Genomic DNA, 26684 nt, shown 5'->3' with positions numbered 1-26684 from the left:
TACTTGGCACTAACAAATGTTTACTCCTTTACTTTAATCTAAGAGAAATATGTTTTACGTACATGGCTTATACTCTTCGACTCCTTTTGTGCCTTGCAGTTGCTTCTTGCTGCAGCGTTCTTGATTCTGAGCCAAACAAATATCCTTTGTTCTTGCACAAATCTGTATGCCAGCACTGTCAGCTCTGCAGCCTTGGTTTCCCTTCTCGAGGCGTCTTGCTTACTATTATACAATGCCGATGTCCATCCTCTCAGCATGGCTCATTTACTCACGATAGATTTCCTACTTTAGCAAGCTTCTATATTGCCTTATCTACCTTGTATTTCTTGGTATATACATCTACTGCATCTCTTGTTACTTATCTTCTAAGTGTATATGGTTTTCTTCATGTTTGCATGTATGTTTACCTTGTCACTCTAGTCACATCTTCATCTCCAGATATTCATATATTCGGTTTAGAGCCCCCATGTGTCTTCTCTTCTTCATGTTGTCACTTCACACCTGTCAGACTTTACTTATAGTTCTTCTATGTCCAGTGGTGTCTGCAGACTCGTGTCTGCAGACTCATGTCTACTGCATCAGTTCGAGGATACATTCGGCAAGGTTGTCTCAGTGCATAGCCTCTCTCATACCTTCAATGTGGTATTGGAATGATACCAGGTGTCAGGCATAGTGTTCTCTTGCTGTTCTTCCAATATGACAGAGGTGAGGGGGTGGGCTCTATGTACATCTGCCTCTCTACACATGTGTTTTGACCACAATTGTGGGCTTTTTCAATGCGCAATTTGTACATTTGAAAGTCAGATGGACAAAAATAAGTGAAATTAATTTAAAGGAAATCAATTAAAATAAAGTATACAATTAGTGCTTCATGTGCCAAATGCAGATAGCTACCTTGTGCATGAAAGCAGTTGAACATGAGGTAGAAACTTGCACCATATCACAATAATCCAACCAGGTCCTATTGCGCCAGGAACTAACTCCATGGGTGTAAATGGGGTGTCCTGCATCCCTCTGCAACAACAAAGGGAGGTACTTGCTGACTGGTGCTTTCTTGGTTGTTCAGTTTTTCAAACGGCCAGCACATACCTCAGACTCTGGAAAAAAGGCTATACAAATAACTGTCAAAGTCGTGTTCCCACACTCCAAGGAACAAAGTACCAAGATGCGTATTTTGTCTCTCCACAATAGTAGCACTATCCTCTATAGGATATTTGACAGTCTGTTCATTGAGCAAATTGCATCCCGGATCCTCAGAATTACCCCCTTTCCCAATATATAAACAGAGTTAACAGAGAAATATATAAACAGAGTTAACAGAGAAAGAAAAACAGATCAAGAATCACAGTAACTCAGAAGTCGTAATGCAGTTAAATGATGACCAAAACTGTGATATGTTCCTTGGCATAATGCCCTAACTCTAGTGGTGCTCATCACGAGTTGGGTGTTATCTGGGTGTATTTATCATTGAGCGGTATTAGCGTTAAGGTCAGGAGTAGTGATTCAGAAACCGCTGTATCATGAGTCAGAGGACACGTGCACACACCCCCTGGCGATAACGCTAATACTGCATGACCCAAATGACGCTAACGCCCTAAATCCAAGCCTAAATAGCACTAGCGCCACCGGCAGCCAATATCACGCAGTAATATCACACGGTAATATCACACGGTAATAGCGCGCAGGAAATGCATCGCTGCCAGAACGGGAAACACTGCGGTGGCCATTTTGGAAATCACAATCCATAAAAAATGGGGGCCCCTGCAGCCATCCAGAGCAACTGAAGCCAAGAAATGTCACAGAAGCATGCAAGGGGCAAGTCAGCACAGGAACGGTTCCCTAAACTGAGCTCAACGTCCTTGTGGAGGAGGTGTTAGGGCACTGTGAGGAGCTGTACAGGGCACACCATAACAAAATCCTGCTGAAAGCACTGCAACCACATCTGCGGCACCATAAGTAAGAAGGTGCCTGCAGTCGGCCATGTCCCCAGGGATGGAGAAGACTGCAGGAAGCGCTTTAACGACCTACAGGTCTGGGTCCGGGGCATCCTAGCCCAGCACCAGAAAGACTGCATGTCAACCGGAGGCGGATCACCACCACCACCACTGGAGCACATGCCATGGAGGGAGTACTGCAGCAGCATCATAGACATGGCAGGGATAGAGGGAGTCGGAGGAGCGGAGGCAGGCGCTGCTACCAAGGAAGCTGAAGGTGAGTTAACCCCCCCAAATACCAAATGCAATATGAACCTCCCACCACACCATCCCCCAATGCGAATTCCCATGAGCAGGGCATTGTGACTGGGTGCAGTGTGTGTCAGCCACCACAGGCACCCACAGCAGCACCCATTTCCCAGTGACCCTGAGCTGTGGGGAGGGCAGCCAAGGGACACATCCAAGTGCCATGCAACACCATTGCTAGCTGGCCGTGTAAACCAAATGCTTGCCAAAAAATAAATGCCTATGCCAACAATGAATCCCTGCCATGCCACCACCGGGAAACCACATTCCCAAGTGTCCCCCCCTCCCACACCATGCCCCATATATACCAACACACTGCAAAATGCAAGCAGGCCAGGCCGGTGAATGAATCCACCTGCCCTGCGCAACCCCACCCCTGTAAGTACTGCTATGTATGCCAAAACACAGAGGCGAATGTGACCTATTGCCATTCCCTATGTCCCCTAAGGCACGCAGGCATCACATGAGGCATCCAGGGAGGATGAGGTAGCAGGGCCATCCCATTGAGCACCCCCCATGCTTCCAACAGCAACAGCCCCCGCAAAGGGGCCGACAGTGCACACCAAGGCAGAAGACCCACCACTCCACACTGCAGCAGTGCAGCGCCACCACCAAGGACCCAACCCTCCAGGGCCACACCAACACCAATGGCCAAACCATCCAGGGCCATGCCAGCACCAACTGCCAAACCCCCCAGGGTCACGTCAACACCAAGGGCACAACCCTCCAGGGCCGACCAGGAGGAGGTAGTTGAAGCGGCCACAATATTAACCACACAGGAGGAGGGAGAGACAAGCAGCGATGACAAGCAGGCTGCTGCGGTCCCCACACCTAAAGACATGCATTTGCCGGAAATGAGCACACATGGTGGTGTACAGCCCAAGGCCACAGTGCCGAGCACAGTTCGGTCACACCTACACCACAGTGGCTGACAATGACATGGGCTCAAAGGCCTCATCCTCAGGTAGCTCCACTATGCAGGACAGCTCCCACAGTTGGTACAGCCCCCCCACCCACAAGGCAGGACAGCCTTCCCAGGCATCGCAGCCCCACCCCAACAACCCCTAGTGGTCCTGTGGCTGCTGTGATGGCACGACTGGACATTATAGAGGCACGTCAGCTGAAAATCGAGGGTCTTGCCAGAGGACATAAAAGGCATGTGAAGGCCATCAGCCATGCCATCAGGGGTGCAATGAAGACCATGGCCAGGGACAATGCCCAATTGAGGATGGTGGTGGAGGCATGCGCAGCATCCTTCACAGGGTTCCGGCAGAGGCTAAGGAAGCTATATGAGGTGCTCTCTGCATTTGCAGAACAAATGAGGGAAACAAATAACCTCCTCCGGCAGCAAATCCAAATGCCTGCCTCCATCCATTCTATCTCCACCACCCCCACTGAGGAGTCCCAACAGGGATTAATGTTTGCAGGAAATTCACGGCCAAGGTCTAATTACTTCCATATATGATGATATTCCTCTTGTATTTAATACTCAGACATGACATCAAGGAAGAAAAACTGGGCACAGATATGTTGCCCAAGAGACAAAGGTTACTTCTGGCTTGTTTGTCCCTTCTACTTTGCTGGCGCCCTTATCGCCTTTACACATGCAGGATGGCGAAGGCAAGTTTAGGGGTATAGGTGTAGCAAGTAAACATCGAACAGAAGATGATGGACAATGGGGGTGGTTAATTAATATGATACAGCAGAAAAGGTCCCGTTGCTCCTAGTCAGACTTTTCTTCTGTTATCTTGGAACACAAGGGGACATAAACATTTATTTGAACAGGATGGGTTGTTGGAGATAATAGGTAGGTTCTCAATCATAGCTATTCAGATACATAGCTTACCTCGCTGCTTACTACTAATGGTTGACATGCCTTCTCTAAACAGGCGACACAAGGATCTATGGTCCGGACTAAAGGTAGATTAATTCTGGAAGTTAAGAACCTCTTCTGTTCTGGTGGAACTGGTATGTAATTCTAATTACATCTTGGTAGGTGAATTTATTATACCTGACGTAGGTTGCACAGGGGGGTTGTGGGTAAAACATATCATAATTCATGTGTGTGACCCTCCTTATCGTGCAGTGCACCAAGACATAGTGAAGGAATGGGAACAACAGCTTAATGACTTTGGAGATCGTGCATGGATCATCCTGTGTGGGAATTCTAATGCTAGAGTGCCAAGAGATCGCTTTCTGCGAGGATGTGATTTTGAGCAATGTTCGACCCTGTGTAGCACCAGTCAGTTCGATCTCTCCTGTAGTTGTGGTATGAGCTGGGCTTATTTGATCTATTCATCCGGCTTAACTGTGGTTAATGCACACTGTCCCTCCCATAGTCTCCCACTATACCTGGACCTCTAATAATAGTGCCAGTATTATTGATTATGTTTTTGTTTCCCAGCACACTTCACTGATTGATGATATGTGCATTGCACATCAGCATGAAACCGATCATTTCCTCTCATAGCTAGTCTTGCCTTGAATGGTCCTTCTATTAGCCAGGATGCACAAGGGATACTAGCTGTACATAATCAGTTAAATCGTGTAACATGGAACTCTACTAACATTAAGCTTGCTAATGAGGTGGCTTGAGAACTTCTTAAAAAAAGCACATTGCTGAGTGTGAGACTTTAGCTGAAGCAGTGCAGAATAAGGAAACTGCCATATGAGGTACAGAAATTCGAGGGTCACGTTGAGAAAATGCAATCTTTCATATTGACTAATGCAAGAAGCCATTCCATTATTGTGGTGGGTATGTCCAATACCATCATCAGCACTCATTTGATAAAGCCCTTTGGGACAGAAAAAGGCAACTGAGGGTAGCCATGCGTAAGACGGCTTTGTTACACTTGCAACCAGCCCAGCATGCACTAACTATAAAGAAACGGAAGGGAGGTTATCATTACTGGCTAAATAGGCACCAGATTAATGAGTTAAATCTTTGGATCGAGGATAATAACATCCTTCCGCTAAATCAAACTGGCTTCAGAAAGGGCTCTAACACCACAATCAATGGGCTTGCACTTATCACCATTTTACAGCATGACTGGATGATACACAGACATCCGTTCTAAGTGGCCTCTGTTGATTTTCGTGCTGCCTTTGATACAGTGGACAGGCATAGGCTCTGGGTTAAGCTGACAAACTGGAATATTCCGATGGGCCTACTGAACATGATTATACAGTTGCACTCCAACACTAGGGTCAAAGTTCGTCTAAACCACAACGGGACAGTGACTAGTTGGAAAAACACACATTTACGACCTAAGCAGGGATGCATTCTTGAACCCACACTCTTTAATTATACACGGTGGACTTGGGAGAAGGTGTTAACAAAATTGACTCTGTACCCCTATATTGGGTGATCACAGTCCTCAGTGGCTCGCTTACGCAGATGACCTATCTTTCCTTGATCTTACAAATACGGGCCTGCAGCACTCTTTAAATTATCTGTACTCCTGGAACTATTAGATCTTTCTCGTTCAAAGATGGAGGGTGCGGGAGCTGTGTGATAATTAGATTATATTTACCTAAGATTCCACCCATAATACTTTATGGTGTAGCAGTTTGGGCTACAAAGAGAATTCTATCTCTTGTTAAATTAGAGCAGAGCCTATGGAGAAGGTTATTGAGACTACCCCTTAACACCCCGGCATAGTTTATTCTATTAGAATTCAATCTTAAGAGAATTATTGTCAAAATACATATGAGTTGTGTTGTATTGTGCCTGTCTGAGGTGAGGTAGCTGGTGATGTCATGTGGAATGTTTATGTGTGGATGAAGGAATCTTATGAGTGAGTGTTCTGTGTAGTGGCAGTTACAGCTGGCTGGCCCTGGGTGATGGGAGCCGGTGTTTGTCACAGCTTATGTCCTTTATGTCTTCATGTGGCTATGTAACTAAGAACTTGGAAATAAACTTAAATGAAGAAATCTTAAAGAGCCTGGAACCTGCTGTTTAACAATGGCAACGAGTCGGTCTCTGATAACCTACGTGCCACAAGCTGAAAGACTGAGGACCCTGCTGCGGGGGGTGCAGGAAGGACAAGCTACTGGACAAGGACAACACCGCCCCCAAAAACTGTAAGTCCCATCACCCAGGGTGCAGGGGATATGGAGGAAAAGAGCCCCAACTCTGGTGATGCATGCCCTCACAAGCTGTGCCAGGGAGATGCAGGGAGAAAGCCCCATTGTTGGTGGGACCAGCCCTCACAAGCTGTGGGCAGGCTGGGTTCCAAGGGGTTGCCAGGGGGAATGAGCAGGTGAATGCCCCCCCCCCCCCTTGTGTGGATTAGCGCTGTATGGGCCAGAGGGTGAGCTGACTCTTTTGAACTGCAGATGGGAATGAGCCATGGCAGTGCCCACCTCCATGGGCTGTTTAAGGCAGACATCCAGGTCGAAATTGAGCAGTCTGTCCTCTGCACATGAGGTGACATGAGTGTCCAGGCAGAAACCCCCCCCCCTGGATTATATGGGTGCGAAGTGCTGTTGTACCAGCCACAGCAGAGAAGTATTTCTTTGGGACTGGAAGTGATTACCTAGCTGTGAATAGGCTGCTTTGAGAAGAGTTAAGGCACCTGTCTCTGTGGTTCCAGAGGAAAATCATAGGCGACGCGCTGAGGATGTTTGCCATGAACTTTGTGACCTAGGTTCTGTGAACGTTTGGGCCATTGTGAATAGTGGACCATGACAGTGAGAAGGAGCCAGCGGGGGAGTGTATCGCTGGATGGCGGTTGGCCCACGGAGATCAGAGGGGGTTCGTCTCCACTTTCACTATGGTGACGTCATCTCACCTGCTGAGTGTTTCGGCGATGTTGTGGAATGTTGGGCCATTGACGGCTCTGCGTCATCTGACGTTGGCTGATATCTGTATTCACATAGCGGAATCAGGCGTCAGAGTAGAGCGACGTGCGCCGAGCAAAGGACCCATAGGAGCGTGCTTACACTTCCAGGAACTGTTCGTTAAGGGAAATTATTGTCACGTCGCTTTCTGTGCTGGCATTTATGACACGCGCCATGAAGAGGCTATCGGAATGAATTTAGAGGAAAGAACCTAGGTGTACGTGACAACGTAGCAAGGAAGTCAGCCTGAATCGACCTGCGTGGGACAAGAGTTGCTTTCCGGACCGACCTCCGTGGATCAAGAGTTGCTTTCCGGACCGACCTGCGTGGGTCAAGAGTTTCTTTCCGGATCGACCTGCGTGGACAAGAGGTTCTTTCCGATGTATGTTGCGGGCTGTTGGGGCAGCGCTACTAGGAGACTGCAACGTTGGGCATGAGATTTGGCTGGCCCATAAAGTGAGTGTGCGCATGGGTCAATGGTGATGTTTCTTTTTGGACGCAATGCTGATTTATGCTGATTTATGGCAGTGGGCATAGTTGTCCCTCACGGGAAGGATTAATGTCAATTTGTGTTTTGAAGGTGTTATGGGTTAGGATCAGGAGCATGAGTAATGCATTCAGATGACGCACCAGCATGTGTAATGCATTTAGACGAACCATATGTTTAGATGTAATAACTTTGAGGCATTCTAGGTTGTTAGAGTTGCCCCTTATGAAAACTTGGACTTTTAGGTTGCACCTAAACATGATTGCACTCTAGCATGTCAGGATGGGATGTGTTTGAGTAGCTTGTATGATGCATGTGGTTTTGGTGCACGATCAAAGTGATGTTATCCACATTATGCGTAGCATAACATTTTTGAGGCATTTCAGCTGGCTGCAAGGCATGTCTTCTTTTAGGATTTGCAGCATTTTGAGTTGCGTGAAGCAACATGGACTGGTAGGGGTTTCTTTAGAGCCCAAATGGCTATGGACTTTTAGGTTGTGATGGAGCCTATGAATGGCTATGAACCCTTTGGTTCATTCAAGTTTTAGATTTGATGTTCTGCTTTATTTATAGCAAAGTATGGTTAATGCATTTCAGTGTTTTCAAATGCATGTTATCAATCTGACTCGGATAATATTGTCTATAATATGCAATTCCTGTATCTAGGTGGGGTGAGAGTCAGTGAGAGCTTGGTAACGGAGTGAACTCACAGCATGGATTATGCATGTTGTTTTATACATGGGTAACGCGTGCTTGGTGTGGTTTGGACAATGTGTGTGTGGGATAAAGTTGTGAACTCATGTTAGGTTATTGGTCTGGTATGGAGTCTAACTTGTTTGGTAAAAGTTGAACCCAGCATGTAGTTCTAGAGCGGGGTTGCGCCCATGCTCTGTCAGTAATGGAGAATGTTATTCCTTTAAGTTTGCAAATGGGTTTGGTTTATGAAGTTTACCTCACTTTGGGTAAAGGTTTAACTATGCTGTGGTTGTTTAAAGGGGAGGTAGCGCCTTCTACAAGGTTTGTTAACCTTCTCATCATTTAGGGCAGTAGGTAGATGGTGGTAAAGGGGTAGCTGGGGACGCCTGGTAATGACCCGTGGGCATTGGGTATGGTATGTCCTGAGACGATGAGTAAATTGTTTTCAATGTTACTTGTGGCATATATTGTGGATTTTGTTTTACCCATGGGTTCAACAGTTCGACCTCTGTGAGGATGCCATTCTTGCAACAAGATTGTTTAGTTTTTACCAGTCATTGATGTTGGCATTGGGAGTGTGTGGCCACTACTCCCAATGTGTTTGGAAGGTTTGCACAACCTGGTCTGGTGTAGAGTGTATGGTGTTGAGTCCATGGGTGTTTGTGGTTTCAGTGACGTTATATGTTTCCACTTTGTGATTCCCATTGTAGTGAGGTTGTGGTTGTTTTTTTTGGAGACTTTGAGGTCTCAGCTCTCTAGAGTGGCAGTCTAGAGGCCTGCTGGAGGTTCCAGGGTGGCAGCCTGGACACCCGCATTGTTGTAGGCGGGGGCAGGTGGTAGGAGGCGAAGCAGTTTTGTGGTGGTTAGGAATGTAGGTGATATAGCCCAGCTTCAGGGTTTGCTAGGTCCTGGGGTGAGAGCCCGGTTGCTTGTTTGTGGCAGGAACAGGCAGATTGATGACAGTATTTTTTTCAATTGGTACATGGAACGTAGTTTGTCAGGTTGTGATGTTTCGATGGTTGGGTTTGGCCGTGGAAGTGTCCGTCTGCTAGTTGAGTGTCATGTGTGTGCATACTTTGGAAGGTGGTAGTTGTGTTGTTCTGGTATGCGTCTTGTTCTGTGCATGTTTGGTTTTGTAAAGGAGGGAGGTGTGTTGTATTGTGCCTGTCTGAGGTGAGGTAGCTGGTGATGTCATGTGGAATGTTTATGTGTGGATGAAGGAATCTTATGAGTGAGTGTTCTGTGTAGTGGCAGTTACAGCTGGCTGGCCCTGGGCGATGGGAGCCGGTGTTTGTCACAGTTTATGTCCTTTATGTCTTCATGTGGATATGTAACTAAGAACTTGGAAATAAACTTATGTGAAGAAATCTTGAAGAGCCTGGAACCTGCTGTTTAACAAGTTGCCTACTACTTATTGGAAATTGGTGAACGCCTTTGAGAGTTCTCTGTTACGGCTCTTAAGAGATACTCTTGAGACTCCGAAAAATCGTATGCGTACCTGTATTTTATCTAAAATACAGGATATCACTGAGTAATGAAACGATAGGTAGAGGTACTTTTAAGTTTGCTTTTTAGTATGTTTAAACATCAAATGCGTGATTACCTATTCTCATTCAGTATAGAACAAGCAACTGTCGATCAAATCCTTTGCAGCATTGTATTTCACTTATTTGCATGGACGAGATGAGATTCTCTGTTATATTAATAATTTCTTTGCTAATTGTCATGCCTGGGATTATTTGAAAGTCAAGTTCAATAACTCTGGAAATTACTGTTGCTTGGTCCAATATTTCTTGGAGGGAGAGACTATGATGATTATGTGGAGAGAACTGTGTTGAAACCACTAATCGCCTACTAGTGGTTTGCCCTTCTTTATCTGGGCCAAGACTTGGATTCATTAAGGCAGCTGGTCTGCAGGGGAACTTTTATTGTGATCCTGAACAGACATGGACTCTATGGAAAAATAGAAATAAAGATGCAGCTATCTTATTTTTGAGGACATTTTTAAACAAATGATGGCTATGTGATCTTTTTTCTATGTATTAAAAGTTGACTTTGTTAACTGTATATTGCAAAAAAAATAAAAAAAATACAAGATTCTTTGTGCAGAGAACATTCTCACAGGCTTCAGCTTCTTGCAATTAAAGTTATGGGTCAAAGGCTCAGGACTCTATTCTGCACACACACACAATCACACCGAGAGGCTCCATGGAGGAGGAGGACTTCAGGGATAGAACTCTAATCTCAAGAAAATGTGATGAATCCTAGAGAGTTCTTACAAAACTCTACCTAACGTCTCCTCCTAGGTTGCTAAGGGAAGGCAACCACTACCTGTTCCTGACCCTGAGGGTGGTAGTAGCCCAGGAGGATCACGTGGGAGGAGAAGGTACCCCAGAGAACGGGAGGATTTAGTTGGGAGAGAAGCAGTACTTTTCTTCCTCAGAGGAAGAAGAGTCAGTAATGCCGGAATATGTAATGGCTTGCTGTCAGAGGGCGTTGTTCTTTCCCAAAGCCAATTATCCTGATGGTGGTAAAAACTATTCTAACCAATCGTATATGGGGAGTACGAATCTTCCCCCCAAAGTTAAGCATAGTTGTAGAGGTGAAAGCACCCATGCTCAACAGGGGACTGTTAAAGATGAGTCTCTAAATAGTGATGTATTGGACTCTGAAAGTCTTACTTCCCTAGAGAGCAACTCCATTCAGTAAAGCCTTATAAAACCCCTTTTAAAAAGTTAATTAAGGATAGAAACAAATTTGGTAACAATAATCCCATTAAAAGGAGCGAATTGAACATTGGGGACTTCAAGTCCCACAATGCCAAAAGTACTGGGACAAAGAAGAGGGCAGCAGAGACCCTGAACTTCCAGTTGCAGACTATTAGGGTTAATGACCCAGACCTGAGGGAGACTGAAAGGCATAAAAGTCCCCCTTAGGTGCAGGTCATAGAGAGTAGTAGCCAGGCTTGGACTGGCCGATAGGGCAATAGGCCAATGCCGAACCCAAAACGCAAGATGCTAGTGTGGGCCAGTGTTTTGGTCAAAGTGGGCCACTTTTTGGCCCACGGGGGCCAGTTTGATCAGTTACTTCACCATGCGGCTAGTAGTTTTGACCAGTGTTACTGAATACATATTCTTTAAACTTCACAATCTGCATCACATTTTATCAAAAACCTCCCCCTTGGGTACTACTCAAACTGTGTGCCACAAAAAAAATGAATTGCCATTTGCAACTGTGGCCCACTTTTTCATTGGGGCCGAGACAATTTTATGCTCCAGACCGACCCTGGGAGTAGCCGTAGTAGCAGCAGTAGTGGGAGGTTAGTGATTGCCGTGGCTCCACAGTGAAGTTGCAGCTGAAGGAGAGCAAAGATGTCAGAGCCGCCAACGTTTGCCGTATGATTGCTGGTTCTGGGAGGGTCTCTTACGTCAGAGACCTTGTTTGCAGAGAGTGGGAAGCGTTATGTTTAAAAGCTTTTTGCCTGAAGAACGTGATTGCAGAGGTTGTGCCGGAAGCATGAAATTGGGATGCTTTCCCCACAACAAAGCAGGCTCTGGTGGCAGGCGAGTACCACTGAGCCTTTGGAGCAAGAAACGCTACTGTGCTGATCAGCGTGGGCTGAAGAAAACCGAGCAAAGCAGTTATTTGTGCCGGCCAAAGCAGAAGAAGCAGACAACCTGACAGCAGCAAAGCGAGTGGACGCACAAGCCAAACCTGGTGAGTTTATTTATTTTATTGGTTATTTGTAAGAAGCCTATAAAACAAATGGTTGTCACAGAGCGCTCGGTGACCACCCGCTGGCCAAGCCTGGGCATTTTGAATACCAAACTAATGAGAAAAGAGCAAAGTGGCAGAAATGTAAATATTATGTATATGAAACTGATGTGAAGCAGAAAGATAATTATTCCGAATACCAAGCTGATATGAAGTGGAGAAAGTGGCAGCGTCACTGTGTATTTGACGGTCAGAATAATTGCCAACAACACGCAAGGGCAATATTACTAAAAACGAAAACAAACAACTATTGCCAAAGCCAAAAGAGAGCAATAACAAATCCAGTTAAAGAGAACCAACATTGCCAACGCCAAGAGGGGGCCATTAAGCAGAAAGTTGTTTATTGACCCTATTGTCCGAGCGAGAAAGAAGCAATAGGGGGAACTGACCTGAATAAGCAGTGCCTAAGCCAAAGAAGAGCATGAGGGAGAAAAAACATTATCAGCACTTTGTTAAAACAAGAGTTGGAGAACAAGAGTGGCAGGAAGGCTGCCCTTGTGACAGGTGTTCAGGAGGAGAGGAGCATAACCTGCATTGCATGTGGCAATCAAAAGTGTGCAATAAACCGAAACAATGTGTCTAATGTTTTCCAAGAAGAAGTAGTCAAAACTGATGTTGTGGAAAGTCAAAAGACTTTATAATTTGTGTGAAGCAGAACTGTACCACAGAAGTGCTTGTAGTAGTATCAGTAGTTGCATTAGTCCTAGCAGGAGAGTACACCAGCGCAAGTGACTTGGTAGTGTAGGCCTGGAAGGTGAGTGGACCAGGCGGAAATCATTGAAGTACTGTGGTTTGGTTCAATGTGTTGAAGAAGATGTGTCAAGACCACAAACGCTCACTGTGAACTGTTGAAGAATCATCCTGACAAATTAATATTGCTGATGTGAGTGCATTGTGATCTGCTGCAGAATCATCCTGACAGAAGTCGTTTTGTTGACATTGATGCACTTTGGAAGTTAAGAATTTGCTGTGTGGGTCTCTCTACCACCAGTGGAGAAACACAAGACTTGCTGAACATTTTGAACTGTTGGTTAAGTCCAAGAAAGGGACTTACTGGCGGAAGAAGAACTTTATTAGAACTTTGTTGCAAGACAGGATTTCCTTATTATTTTGAACTGTTGATTGAAATCCTGATTGCATCTGGGGAAGGAGGACTCACCCAGGTTAAAAGGAGGAACAGTTACGAGACCTTGAGGATAATTGTTAATTTTGTTATATCTGAATTGCTATGCATTACCTTGTTGAGTTTGTTGAAAGTACAAGTGTGAGGGATAGAATCCTTTTGTTGGAGCGCTTGCTTTAGCTTATTTTATAGGTAGGGAAATCCTTGTTAGGGTAGGGATAGTGAGGCGTTTATCAAACCCTTTATAGTTTAATAAAATGGCATCTTTTGAAAAACCTTCACAAAGTAGTCGTCTCACATTTCTGACCCCTCACAATAATCAAATAAATTTAGACATTCAGAGTCAAGCCAATGGTGAGGACATTTAATGTGCTTTCGAGAGGTTTATGCAGAGGGGTGAAATTATTAGTGGGTTGGTTATTGGCCTGGCTATCTAGAAGTGATATGTGCTAAATATTCACGTTCTTTCTAGATAAGGTGCATGAATATCTCCGTATTTCTATCTAGATCCGGCACCGGCCAACATTCACAATCATGTCCATATATGATGCACCCCAATATTCACAATCATATCCAAATGTGGGATGATCCACATTCAAATCTCGTCTAGATGCAAAGTAATCCAGCATTCACAATTCTATCTAAATGTGGCATTGGTAATATCCCCAATGCAATCTAGATGTGGCACTGGCCGACATTCACAATCCTGCCTAGATGCAACGCAGGCCAGTGTTCACAATTTTCATAATGCTATCTAAGTGTAGCATTCGCTAACATTCACAACTAAGTGTTGTAGTTGCTAACATTTGTAATTCTATATAAGTGTGGTACTTGCTAACATTTTACAATCCTATCTAGATGCGGGGCAGGCAATGTTCACAATTCTATCTAAGTGTGGTACTTGCTATCATTCACAATTCTATTTGAGTCCGGCGCAGGCCAATGTTCACAATGCTATCTAAATGTGGCACGTGCTAATATACACAGTTCTAAGTGTGGCACTTGCTAACATTCATAATTCTATCTAAGTGTGGCATTCGCTAACATTCACGATTTCACGATTCTATCTAGATGCGACGCAGGCTGATGTTCACAATTCTAGCTAAGTGTGGTACTTGCTATCATTCACAATTCTGTGTGGGTCCGGCGCAGGCTAACGTTCACAATTCTAAGTGTGGCATTTGCTAACATTCACGACCGTATCTAGATGCAATGCAGGCTAATGTTCACAATTCTAGCTAAGTGTGGTACTTGCTATCATTCTCAATTCTATGTGGGTCTGGCACAAGCTAATGTTCACAATTCTATCTAAGTGTGGCATTCACTAACATTCACGATTCTATCTAGATGCGACGCAGGATAATGTTCACAATTCTAGCTAAGCTTGGAACCTGCTATCATTCACAATTCTGTGTGGGTCCGGCGCAGGCTAACGTTCACAATTGTATCTAAGTGTGGCATTCGCTAACATTCACGATTCTATCTGGATGCAATGCAGGCTAATGTTCACAATTCTATATAAGTGTGTTGCTTTCTATCATTCACAATTCTGTCTGGGTCCGGCGCGGGCCAATGTTCACAATGCTATCTGAATGTGGCATGTGCTAATATTCACAGTTCTAAGTGTGGCACTTGCTAACATTCATGATTCTATCTAAGTGTGGCACATGATAATATTTACAATCCTATTTAGATGCAACGCAGGCTAATGTTCACAATTCTATCTAGAAGGCGCAAGCCAACAGTCACAGTACTATCCTAGAGGGCACAAGCTAACAATCACAGTAGTATCCTAGAGGGCACAAGCTATCAATCACAGTACTATCCTGGGTGGCACAAGCTAACAATCACAGTACTATCCTAGAGGGAACAAGCTATCAATCACAGTACTATCCTAGAGGACACAAGCTAACAGTCACAGTACTATCCTAAAGGGCACACGCTATCAATCACAGTACTATCCTAGAGGGCACAAGCTTACAATCACAGTGCTATCCTAGAGGGCACAAGTTAACACTCACAGTACTGTCACAATTTTAGGTAGGTTTGTTGTGTGGTAGGGCTTCCAGAGTAGAGTGATTGATCTACTCCCCACCCTGACAACATCTACCTTGTTTGTTGCTGCTGACGGCTGGCCACTGGCTTCCCCTGCTGACACCTGCAGACACAACCTGGAGCAGCCTCTGTTGGAGTCGCCCTTTGCCGAGGGGCCATCAGCCTCAGGGGCTGCCGGGCAGAGGGCTGCCTTGGGGTTTCCCTCATGAAGGCGCAGTGCACCAATCAGGTCACAGGGGTGGTGCGGGAGGCGGGCAAAGGGAAACCAGGAAGCAATGGGGCTGCAGCTGGACCCAGGCGCCGAGTGCGCTTCAGATGCTTTTTAAAGCACCTAATTTAATATAAGCACATGGCCTACAACACTGGAGGTCGGGGGATACTCACCACGCCCGGGATTGCAGAAATGGCACGGGTGCGGTGAACGCAAATATGCCCAAAGTGCTAACTCAGGCCATATGGCAGCAAGAAGTCCTGGACATACCCGTAGACAAATGAAAGATAAAAGCCAACAAGGTACCAGAAGCAATACAAATGCATTAGCACTTGTGGACGTTAGCCCTAACCAACATGGCTGTACAAGTAGCAAGCTGCAATGAAGTCACCTTTTCAGTGTTCACCATACTGGTGTTTTAACTGTTGTTTTCATAAGGGTAGAGTCAATGTGAACAAGTCACTAGCTTGTGGCGAAATGCGTCGGGCTGCATGCCGGCATCCCTAATACTGGGAAATTAGATTTTTAAACTGTAATGTATTGAATAAAGGTTGTTAAATTGTCCAACCTTTGCAGTTCTTTTTGTTGTTTCTTGGAGTTTCAAGGATTTAAGGATTTGCTAAATGGGAGTGCTACTCGCTGGAATGGCGTTTCCTTCACTGTTCAAACTCTGGATATATATATATATATATATATATATATATATATATATATATATATATGTGTAAACAAAACTTGTGGGGTGGCAGGGCCGCTACTCTGTGTCCCAGCTGCAGTAAGCTCAAACAGTCCAAAGATGATCTCCTCCTAGCGCGCTTTCATGCCTCAGCAATCTGCAGGGAGGCTGATTGGATGCAGGTGTGCAGGGTTGAATCCCTATATATAGAAAGCAGCCAACGTACGAGAGTACGAGGAAATGGATTGCACTCTAAAGAGCAGCTGCTTGGTAAAAAGCACCAAGCTGCAAAAGAAAGTCACCACGAAATCCACAGCAACACAATTTCCTTTATTTTCGTGCAGTGGAAGGAAAAACGTACAAGCAACGACACTTTTCGCGGTTTTAAAACCGCTTGATCACATTGAGGGATTTAAACACAAACAAAAGACTTATAGCCAAAATCTTGTCTCTATGGTTGCAAACTAAAGATAGACACTGCTTCGTAGATGAGAGTCTGTTTGAGTCTTAGAAGTCAGACATTTTGTAATGTCTGAATGAGTGTAATGAACAGTGATGATTATAGGTTTGCATAACATTCAAAATGGGCTATCAAATGGGAAACACTACCATGTTTCTGCAGTTGGATACTGTATAGGTAACAACGTTAGCACACGATGTATGAATTTTTGCTAACGTGTTAATCCAATTATGCAATATATATTACTGAATAATAAAGATAATGATAATGACCAGTTATATTTAGGCCATTTCATTTTCTAGAACAGCTTTGACGAAATAAAAACTGTTCTCTCATTCTTCACTAGTGGCAGAGAAATTATGAAAAATCAAACCGTGTGAAAAATCCAACCAAGAAAGAAAACTATATCCAGAAAGTGACCATCAAAACCACTGCCAGCAGTCTCCCTAACTGCGCTCCACACAGTATTTTCCCATATGAATATATAGCTTCATACATTAAGGAAGTACAATAAATTGTGCCAGACAGAGAATGCAGTATAGAATTATGCCCAATTGTCGGATACAATTAGTTATGTGCAAAACAGTATTAGCTCCAATGTGCAAAATGTGCAAGACAGCAGCAAAATAAAGTGCTTAGTGCCTAATAAGCCAATTGATGCCCTTCACTTTGTACACACTAATAGTGCACACTGTGAAGCAAATGTTATGATGTAAATAAACATTTTTAACTTAAGGTCCCAAGCATGATACATAGTCTGTATGCAAAGAACGATATTATGCAAAACATATGAACCTAAGCATACTGCTAGTCTTATTCCATGCATATAGTGTCAACAACTTTGTAAAGTGCTTGGTACTTGCACAAAAGTGTCTGATGCAAAAATAACAATTAAAATGCTGGGACTACAATAAAAACAGCAATGTAGCAGTAATGCAAAAGTAAAAAATGGAAAGGGCCTATGGGATACATGTGCAAAATTGCAATTTCTTAAAGTGCTGTCTGGTGCACATTTGTGCACCCACATATATGTGCAAAATTCAATTTGATAAAGTGCTATATGCTTCACATTGATGCACCAAACTTAAGGCTGAATAATACTTAGATGTCTAAAGCACACATAACATAAGGACTCCATAATAGATAAATATAACACCAAGACTGTAACATCTCTCAAGAGACAATGATAACATGCAACCGATTCAATATGATGTGGTAATATGTGAAATGTATATATCAAAACCCAAACACCCTCTACAAAAACAGACTACACAAGAAATTCATCAAAACAGACAAAATTCCAAACGACAAATAAAATCTACATTCAAAGAGAAACCCTATCTGTATTCTCCCAAACATGCCCTAACAAATACAGTGAAAATACAGTACAATATAAGTGCATCTATTGAAAAAGTGTAATTTTATAATTGAGACAAGCAAAACCACTAACAGAATAAATAAAATAATGAATAAAAAAACATAATGAATGAAAAAAACCTTTAAACATGGGGAGAGAGCATTAACGAGTTACCCAAGTCAAAATATAAATAGAGCAGAATCAAATGCCAAAAAAGGGGGCGGTCCAGTAAGAGAAGAGTATGCAAAATTAACTCAAGTGCCCAGAAAGGTATAGAGTTCCTCATACAGGTTATGTCCCATGGGTCTGCTTGTCTCCAAATCTAAAATACATTTGGTCTCTAATTGTCTCAATAAAAGCTCTCTGTTGCCTCCTCTGGGTAGTTCTGAAACCGAATGTATCCCAAAATATGCAAAACCATCGAGTTTGCCAGCATGAACTGTTTTAAAATGTATCACCATGGGATATGTGGGATCCACATTCTTGATTGCACTTACGTGTTGGAGCACCCTAAGTTTCAGTTTGCCGATGGTGGTTCGAACATACCATTTGTTACATGGACAGGTAAGAACGTAGACCACATACGCTGTGTCACAAGTAATCCTGGATGTTATTTTGGTGTCAGTGGCTAAAACAGGATGACAAAAACTCTTGGCATTTGTGGCATACTGGCACGCCTTGCATTTCCTACACTTGTGGAAGCCTGAAGTTCTTTTATTTAGCCAACATTCAGCGTGTAGATTAGCAATAGAGCTCATGTAACTTGACACAAGATTGTCTTTGAGTGAGGTAGATTTCAGAAAAGTAATGTTAATTTTCTCACCCAAAATTTTACCCAGATGTTTGTCCAATTTAAGCACATGCCAGTGTTTGCTAATTATTCGATGGATGTTATTTGATCCATTGCCGTAGGTCAAAATTAGGCGTGTGTCTTTCTCTTCTTGTTCAGATTTTGAAACTGGATTAGATATTAAGAGGGATGTTCGATCTTTGTCTCGGGCTTTAATATAAACCCTTTCAAGGAATTTCTTGGGGTAATCATGGGTTTGAAACCAGTGGGCCATAAGGGAACATTCTGTGTCGAAGCTTTCAATTTTGGAGCAGTTCCTCTGTATACAAATTAACTCCCCGTATAGTATGTTCCACTTCAGGGCTATAGGGTGGTTGCTTGTGGCATGCAGGGGTATGTTGGAACTAGTAGGTTTTCTATAAAGTTCAGTAACCAGTTCTCGCTGTGCCACTGTGACAATAATATCTAAGAAAACGATAGCAGCCTTGTTGTGGCTTTCAGTGAATTTTACATGGTTTACGTTTAGGATCTTCACAAAGTCCGACCATTTTGTAGTAGTGCCATCCCAGAGGATTAATAAATCATCAATATAACGCAGCCAAAGGGCAATTTTGTCTGTGTGTTTGCTGTTTCCTGGGTGCCATGCCACAAACTTTTCCCACCAGCCCATCGTTAAGTTTGCATATGCGGGAGCAAATGTAGTGCCCATAGCCGAACCCTGATGTTGATTATAAAACCCTTTATTGAACAAAAAAGTATTATTGGTGAGACAAAGACTGATAATTTCAAAGATCTTTTTCCCATGTTGCAAATAATTCCTGGATCTAGCATGTAAAAAATACTTGTATGCTTGTAAACCGTCAGTGTGTTTAATGGACGTATAAAGGGAAACCACATCCAATGTGGCCAGTAAAACGGTGGATTCCCATGATATGCCATTTATTTTATTTAAGAAATCCTTGGTGCCCCTTAAGTATGAAGGCAATGAGGTCACAAAAGACACCAGGGTTTTGTCCACAAATGTTTAAATATTTTCAAGTAGAGCTCCACAAAGGGTGACAATGGGTCTACCCGGCAGCCTTGTCATACTCTTGTGGAGTTTGGGCAAAACAGGGAATGTCAGATGTAGAAATGTACACATGTCATCATCAAGTACACCTCTATCTTTCCATGTTTTTAAAGCTTAGAGAGTTTAGTATGCATGTCTTCTGAAGGATCACCTTCCAATTACAGGCTCTGTCTGTAAGTTGTCTTTCGGCCTCTTTTATATAGTCATGCCGATTCATAATGACTATGTTAGTCCCCTTGTCAGAGGGTTTAATAATGCAGTCAGATAGTGCGTACAGCTTTGTCAGAGTTCTTTGTTCATGAAGGCTCAAATTATGTTTGTTGAAGACTCTTTTCTTTCTTATTTTTTTCAAATCACTGATCACTAAATCTTGAAATGCTTCCATGTGTCTGCCAGGATTAAACATAGGATTGAACCTAAATTTAGATTCAAGTTTTAAGTTCACTTTTACCTGGCCAGTTGGTGTGGATGTCCATTAAATTCCAATCTTGGTCACTAATGTTTACATATTCTTGACTTTCAGATTCCAAATGCATGAGATCAGTGAGGATCTGTATATCTTCAATGAGCACAGATGTGTGCCCAAGCAGAGGCTTTTCAAACGTAGTTTAGGTGGATTCACTGCAAAGAATTTCTTGATTCTGACTTTCTGCATATATTTGTCCTAGTCAATTCTGATCTCTACATAGTCATAGAGTGCTGTGGGGCAGAAGTTGAGGCCCCATTTGAGTTTCTCAAATTCATCAAAGGAAAAGGAATGCGATGAGAGATTGATTATTGGCATATCTGGTAGCTCCATATCTGTTTTTATGATTTCTTTGTTCCAGAGCCTGTTAGCCTCTCGGATCTGTCCTTGTCTGAGGTGCTTGAAGCGTTGTCCCCGTCTTGTTTTTTTCTTCCTCTTTGTCCCATGGTTTTTCCTCAACCTCTCCCTCTTGTTTTCTTTTTGCTTTTGTTTCTGCCATCATTGCCCAACAGTCTCATTTCCTCTAAAAAATTAAATTTTGCAGAGGCTGCTCATTTTCACTCTCTGTTGTATCAATTTCAGAAGATGGTAGATCAATTTGTGCTTCATGCACAGGTATTTGCAGATTGATAGGGAATTTCTGTTGTAGGCTGTCAAAGCGTTTAGCAAAAGTAAACACCCTTTCCTTCTCATAATCGTCTTTGTCCCGAATGAATTTCCGTTGTTTCCTTAGTTTAATATCATCTTCAAACATCTTGTAAACTTTTTCCATTTTGATGCGAATAAGTTTGCCTTCTTCGCTGGAGGCGATTGTCATTCGCTGATCCTCAATTTCCTGTATTTTTGACAATATGTTGTGTCTGTCTGTCCGTGCATATTTGATTAAAATATTCAGGAAAGTAACTGAGCATGTGTTACTCGATTCGCCCCATTCTTGCAACATAGCAGGATCTTGCTCTTCAAACTTTGGTGTGGTGAGAATGTGTAAGCCTCTTGGGATTCTGCCCACATCAATGTAATTCTGCAATGAATGTTCTCCCCACCACTTGCTGATCTTCCTCCTCTGTAGTTTCTCCAGCTCTCTGAGTAGTTTAACTTCATTATTTAGTGGAACTTCTTGTACAGTTCCTTTTTGTTTGCTAGCACTGATAGTAGATTGCTTTTCATAGAACAGAGAAGCAGCATGTTCTATGCAAGCATTCTCTTGATCCACTTGTGACATCATCATAACTGTGCACAGGATTGTGTGAAAGGTGATGTCTTCTAACATGAAACAATGTTCGCTCTTTACACAACAAAACCCTAATTAGTAGATGGGTGCAATATCCAACACCCGTTTTCTCAGTTGATGGGTTCAGCTAGTCACAATGTATGTTTCATGGGGGCTACTGCGACTAAATGGTAATATCTCTGGTGATATTCCAGAAAATGTATATGGAGCCGGGGAAGAGCATCCTTAACAATTGATTTTCATTTCTGTTTGCTTTCTGTGGACATTTATATTGAAGCTATCAGTAGACCTATCAAAACTAAGTGACCATGCTCCCTTATCCATTAATTGCTACGTATCTGTGGAATTCCATGTAAGAGATAAGAAAGCTATTTGGGTGGAACCTAGTAATGGAGGCACTCGTATATTTTTTCTGCGTATACACTAAAAAAATAAAAAATAAAAAAAAGCAATATATTCATGGCCAGGGAAACTGCTGCTATATTCGAAATCAAAGATTACCTCTTTGAACTATAATTATATTATTAAGCAAAAATGCACTTGCACTTGTCACGCTATATATAAGTAATCCTCCTTTATTAATCAACATTCTTATGATGACATGCTGGCAGTCAGTAAAGAATATTTATGGTGTGATCTCTGACAAACAACTCATTTTGTGCTTCACTTAAGGCTATGAAATTGTTTTAGATGTACATGTGGTGAACCTATGATCCCGGTGGTAAATCCCCCACTCTGGGCCATAATCGGAGTATGGCGGAGTAGGAAAAGTGGTGGTAATTCCGTTACTGCCAGTTTTTCCCCTGCCCCTCCATACTCATAATGAGCCCAATAGACTCTTCCACTTGTTGTATTGAAGTTAATGTACTAAAAACATTTCACTGTTGTGGATAAAGGGGCAGGGTAACACAGACTGTGATTGCTTGGGGCTGGTGTGCTTTCTATTACTGTGTTCACCCTGCAGTGCTGCTATTAAAGATTTGCCAACCTCACTTCATCTGAGATTCAAGTCCTGTGTCTGTTTTCGGAGATAATATCATTACAACAAATCATGTGACAAATGTCCCTACAATTATTGCTGAGTCAGTGCAGTTACTAAAACTGGGAATTATGAAGTGCATGTTAGTGTTAGCATGATTTACTGGATTATAAGTGGCATTATTTCAAAAATAAATCTGTGACACCTACTTATATCTGTAGATTGTCTCAGTGGGAGGAGGAACTGATTTGTCATCCTTTCTATTTGAATCCGTTGACTTCTTCAGAAGAAGGATTTTGGATCCCTCTCCTGAAAAAGACAAATGTGAACCATACCAGATGTGACTAACTGAAGTATAATTGTGAGCATACTGCTAAAGCAAAGATTATAAAAGGTTTGCCCTATATCAAATTCAGGACTATCCAGAAATCGGTCACCTTCTTCACAATTGTCAATCAGGATTCTGACCTACAAGAGGCAATGCCATTGCGTTAATCAACATCAGAAAACCCTCCTTGAAATCCTGGACAACCACCCAGCCACCCTCAGAATGTTCAAGTTCTCAGTGGCATATGACACTGTGGATCATAATATCCTCATTCATTGTCTCCAACCGAACCATCATATTGATATGATATGATATGTCATTTATAACATGCCTGTACATAAGTGTTTCTATTGGCTGACTGACATGCAATTAGATTGAATCATTGCTGGAAGACAGATCCTACCAGGTGCTGATTCAGAATTCCTCTATCCTCTGTGCCATGTGATGTCCCTCAAGGCTTTGCAATCCACCTCAGCTCTTCACTGCATCTCTTAAATCTTCAACACCCCTTGGCCCCACCTCCTTCTCATTCCACTCAATTTCAGATCAAAAATGATCTTTGCATTCTCCTCCACCTGGTTCCTGATATCTCCTACCTTAATTCCTTATCAACATGTAGTTCCCCTATCTTTGACTGGATGACAGATTGACAGAACTCGGCCTAATTCGAGACAAATCTGAGTTCATATTTGAGTAGTGTAGAACCAATTACTTAGCTCTCTGTAATGTTCTTTGTGATGGATGTTCCTCCTATGGATTCCTCATCTTTAATCTCTATCTCCCAGCACAGGTTCAGGTTCAGGTTCAGAAGCCACAGATACAGTATGGGGTGTCAGCCCCATCTTTCTTTGGTACCAGAAAATAGCTTCAGTCCCAACCTTTGTCGCATTCCAAGTGGGGTGCCGTATCTATGGCACCCTTCGCTAGAAGCGAAGGGACCGCCTCCAACAGAAAAGGGTCTGGAGGCAAGTTCTGATTAGTTAGGGATTGGTTTCAAGGGTGTTAATCAAAGGGGAGACAGTATCCCTGGTGAATGACCTGTAAGGGCCAGTCCTTGGAAGTGGTAAGATTCCATTCCTCGCCGAACTGGGGAATCCTGCCTCCCACAGGGGAAGAGAGGTAGATGTCTGTTCCCCAGGGTCTTCACGCTGGGGCTGAGGAAGGCATGATGGAGGCTGGCAGGCCTCCACTGGAAGCCCTTCTATCTTTTTTAAAAATATTTATTTACTAAGGAATTAGTGAACAAACAACACAATTTTGACTCCTTGCCGGACGGTGTGCATTTGTTTGTCAGAGTGAGCTTGTAGTCTGCCCCTGTGGGGGTGAAATGCCCTACCCCTGCCTTTGGATGCCATGGGCTGTTTGACCACCAAACCCAACAATTTGGCTGCCGCTTTGGAGGACTGGAATGTCTGCAGCGGTTCATCAGCTGTAGCCCCAAACAAAATGCTGCTATCAAATGGCAGGTGCAGGAGTTTTGCCTAGATATCAGGTGTGAAACCCAAGGTCCTCAACCACGAGTACCTTCTCAACACCGTTCCTGTGGCCATTGCATGGGCCATGCGGTCGGCTGTATCCAGGCCTGACTTGAGCATTTGCAGAGATGATTTCTTGCCATCCTTGACTAGGGCATCAAAGCTCTCCTTCATATCTACTGCAAGGTGGCTCTCTGCAGCCTCTGAGATGGCAGGCTTAAGGGCAAATGGAAATTTGGCCATGGCACAGAAGACGTTGATGGCCTTCAGGCTCAGGATGCCTTAGCCATAGACATGCATTCCACAGGCATCAAGCCTCTTACTCTCCCTGACCAGGGTAATGAAGGGAAAGAGGTCATTTTAAGGCTTGCAGTGGCAGCCTGGATTACTAAGATCTCTAAGAAGCTATGTGAAGGAAGAAAGGCGTATCAGATGGAGCCGCCCTGTGTTTCTTTGCCAAATCCTGATCCACAGTCAATACTCAGGGCCCGTTTCAACTATAATTCGAGGAGCAGGTCCTAGACTGCCTGGTTGAAGCATAGGAGGGTCGTCCTCCGCGAACCTTCCTCAAGAACGTTTATCAGCTCATATTGCGCCTTTGGCCTAGAAGGGGCTGACAACCACTTTAGCCATCAGGCGTTGAAAGAATGCCGGAGGTTTACCGGGTGTAGGTGAAGGGAGCATGTCAATTTCTGGAGAAGTATTCTGACTGCTTGCCAATCCTCAGAAAGCTTCATCAAGTCTTCCTCTTCCACACAAAATGTCTCGCAGAAGTCCTTAACTTCTCTGAGGTGTAAGGGTTGCAGCCCAAAGGGGACTGGGTCACTCTTCCCATTTTAAATGCATTTCATGCAAGAAAACCAGGCCTAGGGAGCAGGGCATACTGTCTGCACCATCCATTGAGGAGCTGGAACCAGAAGACCAATGTTATAATTTGCAGCAGTGTAGCGTAGGTACGGCTCCTTGCCGGTGTGACCCATGGCTGAGCCCGAAGGTATATGGTTGTAGGCTTTTGCAGGGTCTCTACCGGATCACCCAAGCATCATGGACCTTGATGGTGCATTGGCCTGTTGGCGCTGATGCTGAATCCTTCAGCACCATGGCAAAGATGACAAACATCTAGAGCCAAAAGGCCTCTCATTTCCCCGGCATGAAGGATTAGGTGGGGAAAGGTACCTGTGACGTCTGTTCCTCAATGGTGTCCCTGGTACAGTGACTTCTCTTGTTTGAGGAGGAAGAAGAATGATATTTAGATGTCCTGCTGGTTGATTGAGAACTCTGGCAGTGTTTCATCTTCTTTTTGTGGACTGCGGACCATTCTTCAGTTTGGTGCTCCGACCGGCAACCTCAATCCATCTGCCACCTTTGTTCCTCTGGAGAATGGTAAAGAGTTCTGTGCCTGCACTCAAAGTGCCTTGCGGTACATCAACCAGCACGAGCCACAATCCTGCATGCCGTGGTACTCCCCAAGACAGAGGCAAAAATCTGTGGGGGTCAGAGATGGACATTTGACAGCCGCAGTCGATGCAGGATTTGAAACCCGAGGACTTTGATGGATTCAGCATGGCATAAAATGCGAACATGAAATACTCCTAACCTAGTTGGGTTCCTGATGCAAGCATAGTGCATGTAAAAAATTGAACTAAGGTTCAGGGGCGCAGCGCCTCAATATACACTGGCCGTTATGTCATGTCCGGCACGGGGCATGCAGAGGTGTCGAGCAGAGATAGCACTGAGCCGTGCTGCGCACCCTGGTGTGGAAAGATTTCCAAAGAACAGCTGCGCTGCGAAATAGATATCAAAGATGAGGAATCTGGGGGAGGAAGGACTCCATTACATTAATAAATAACCCCCTTTCTCTTGGCTGCCGTGTTTGGAAACTCCTCCACACCCACCAACAAAGCTAGAAATAGAGGTGTTATATTTCTCCACCATGTCTTTTGAATCTCACATCAGCACCAACTTCAAAAAGCAAACGTCCAGCTCCACCTATTGAAAGATATCACACCACTACTACAACCTTAACAGAAATCCAAGTTTTCACGAGCACTGGTACTTCGCCACTTACAGGACTCCAATATACAAGTAGCTAGATTTATCTTTGAACTAACAAGAACGGGCCACATCTCACTGCACTAACATCTCCCTGCTGGCCCCCGATGGAACAAAGGACTCCTTGCCTCTTCCACAAAGTATTATGAAACTTAGGCTCTAGAATGCTTATAGAAGCTATTCAGACCATAAAGTCCAACAAGAGTAATTGTAACCTCAAAAGGCACCTAACCTGCACATCCAGATTCAGGAAATCATGCACACAAGGCAAAAGGTGTGCGGTCATAGGCCTACACCTATCAAACAGTTTCCCCAAACACCTATGACTACAACAGTATCTCAGGAGAGCACAAGAGATTTAGATCATACCTTA

The 26684-nt window shown here is 43.7% G+C and overlaps 1 protein-coding gene across 1 annotated transcript in view; it reads right to left on the bottom strand.

Moving 5' to 3' along the window:
* The window catches only part of CCDC141 (coiled-coil domain containing 141), a 676030-nt gene that overhangs the window by 284950 nt on the left and 364396 nt on the right, over positions 1-26684 (bottom strand). The window lies entirely within an intron of this gene.

The sequence above is a fragment of the Ambystoma mexicanum genome, chromosome 9, assembly GCF_040938575.1.
Source record: "Ambystoma mexicanum isolate Mex_15411 chromosome 9, UKY_AmexF1_1, whole genome shotgun sequence".
NCBI classification, from domain to species: domain Eukaryota; kingdom Metazoa; phylum Chordata; class Amphibia; order Caudata; family Ambystomatidae; genus Ambystoma; species Ambystoma mexicanum.
The sequence above is the reverse complement of the archived record's forward strand: the minus strand, read 5'-3'. Positions and strand labels throughout refer to the sequence as shown.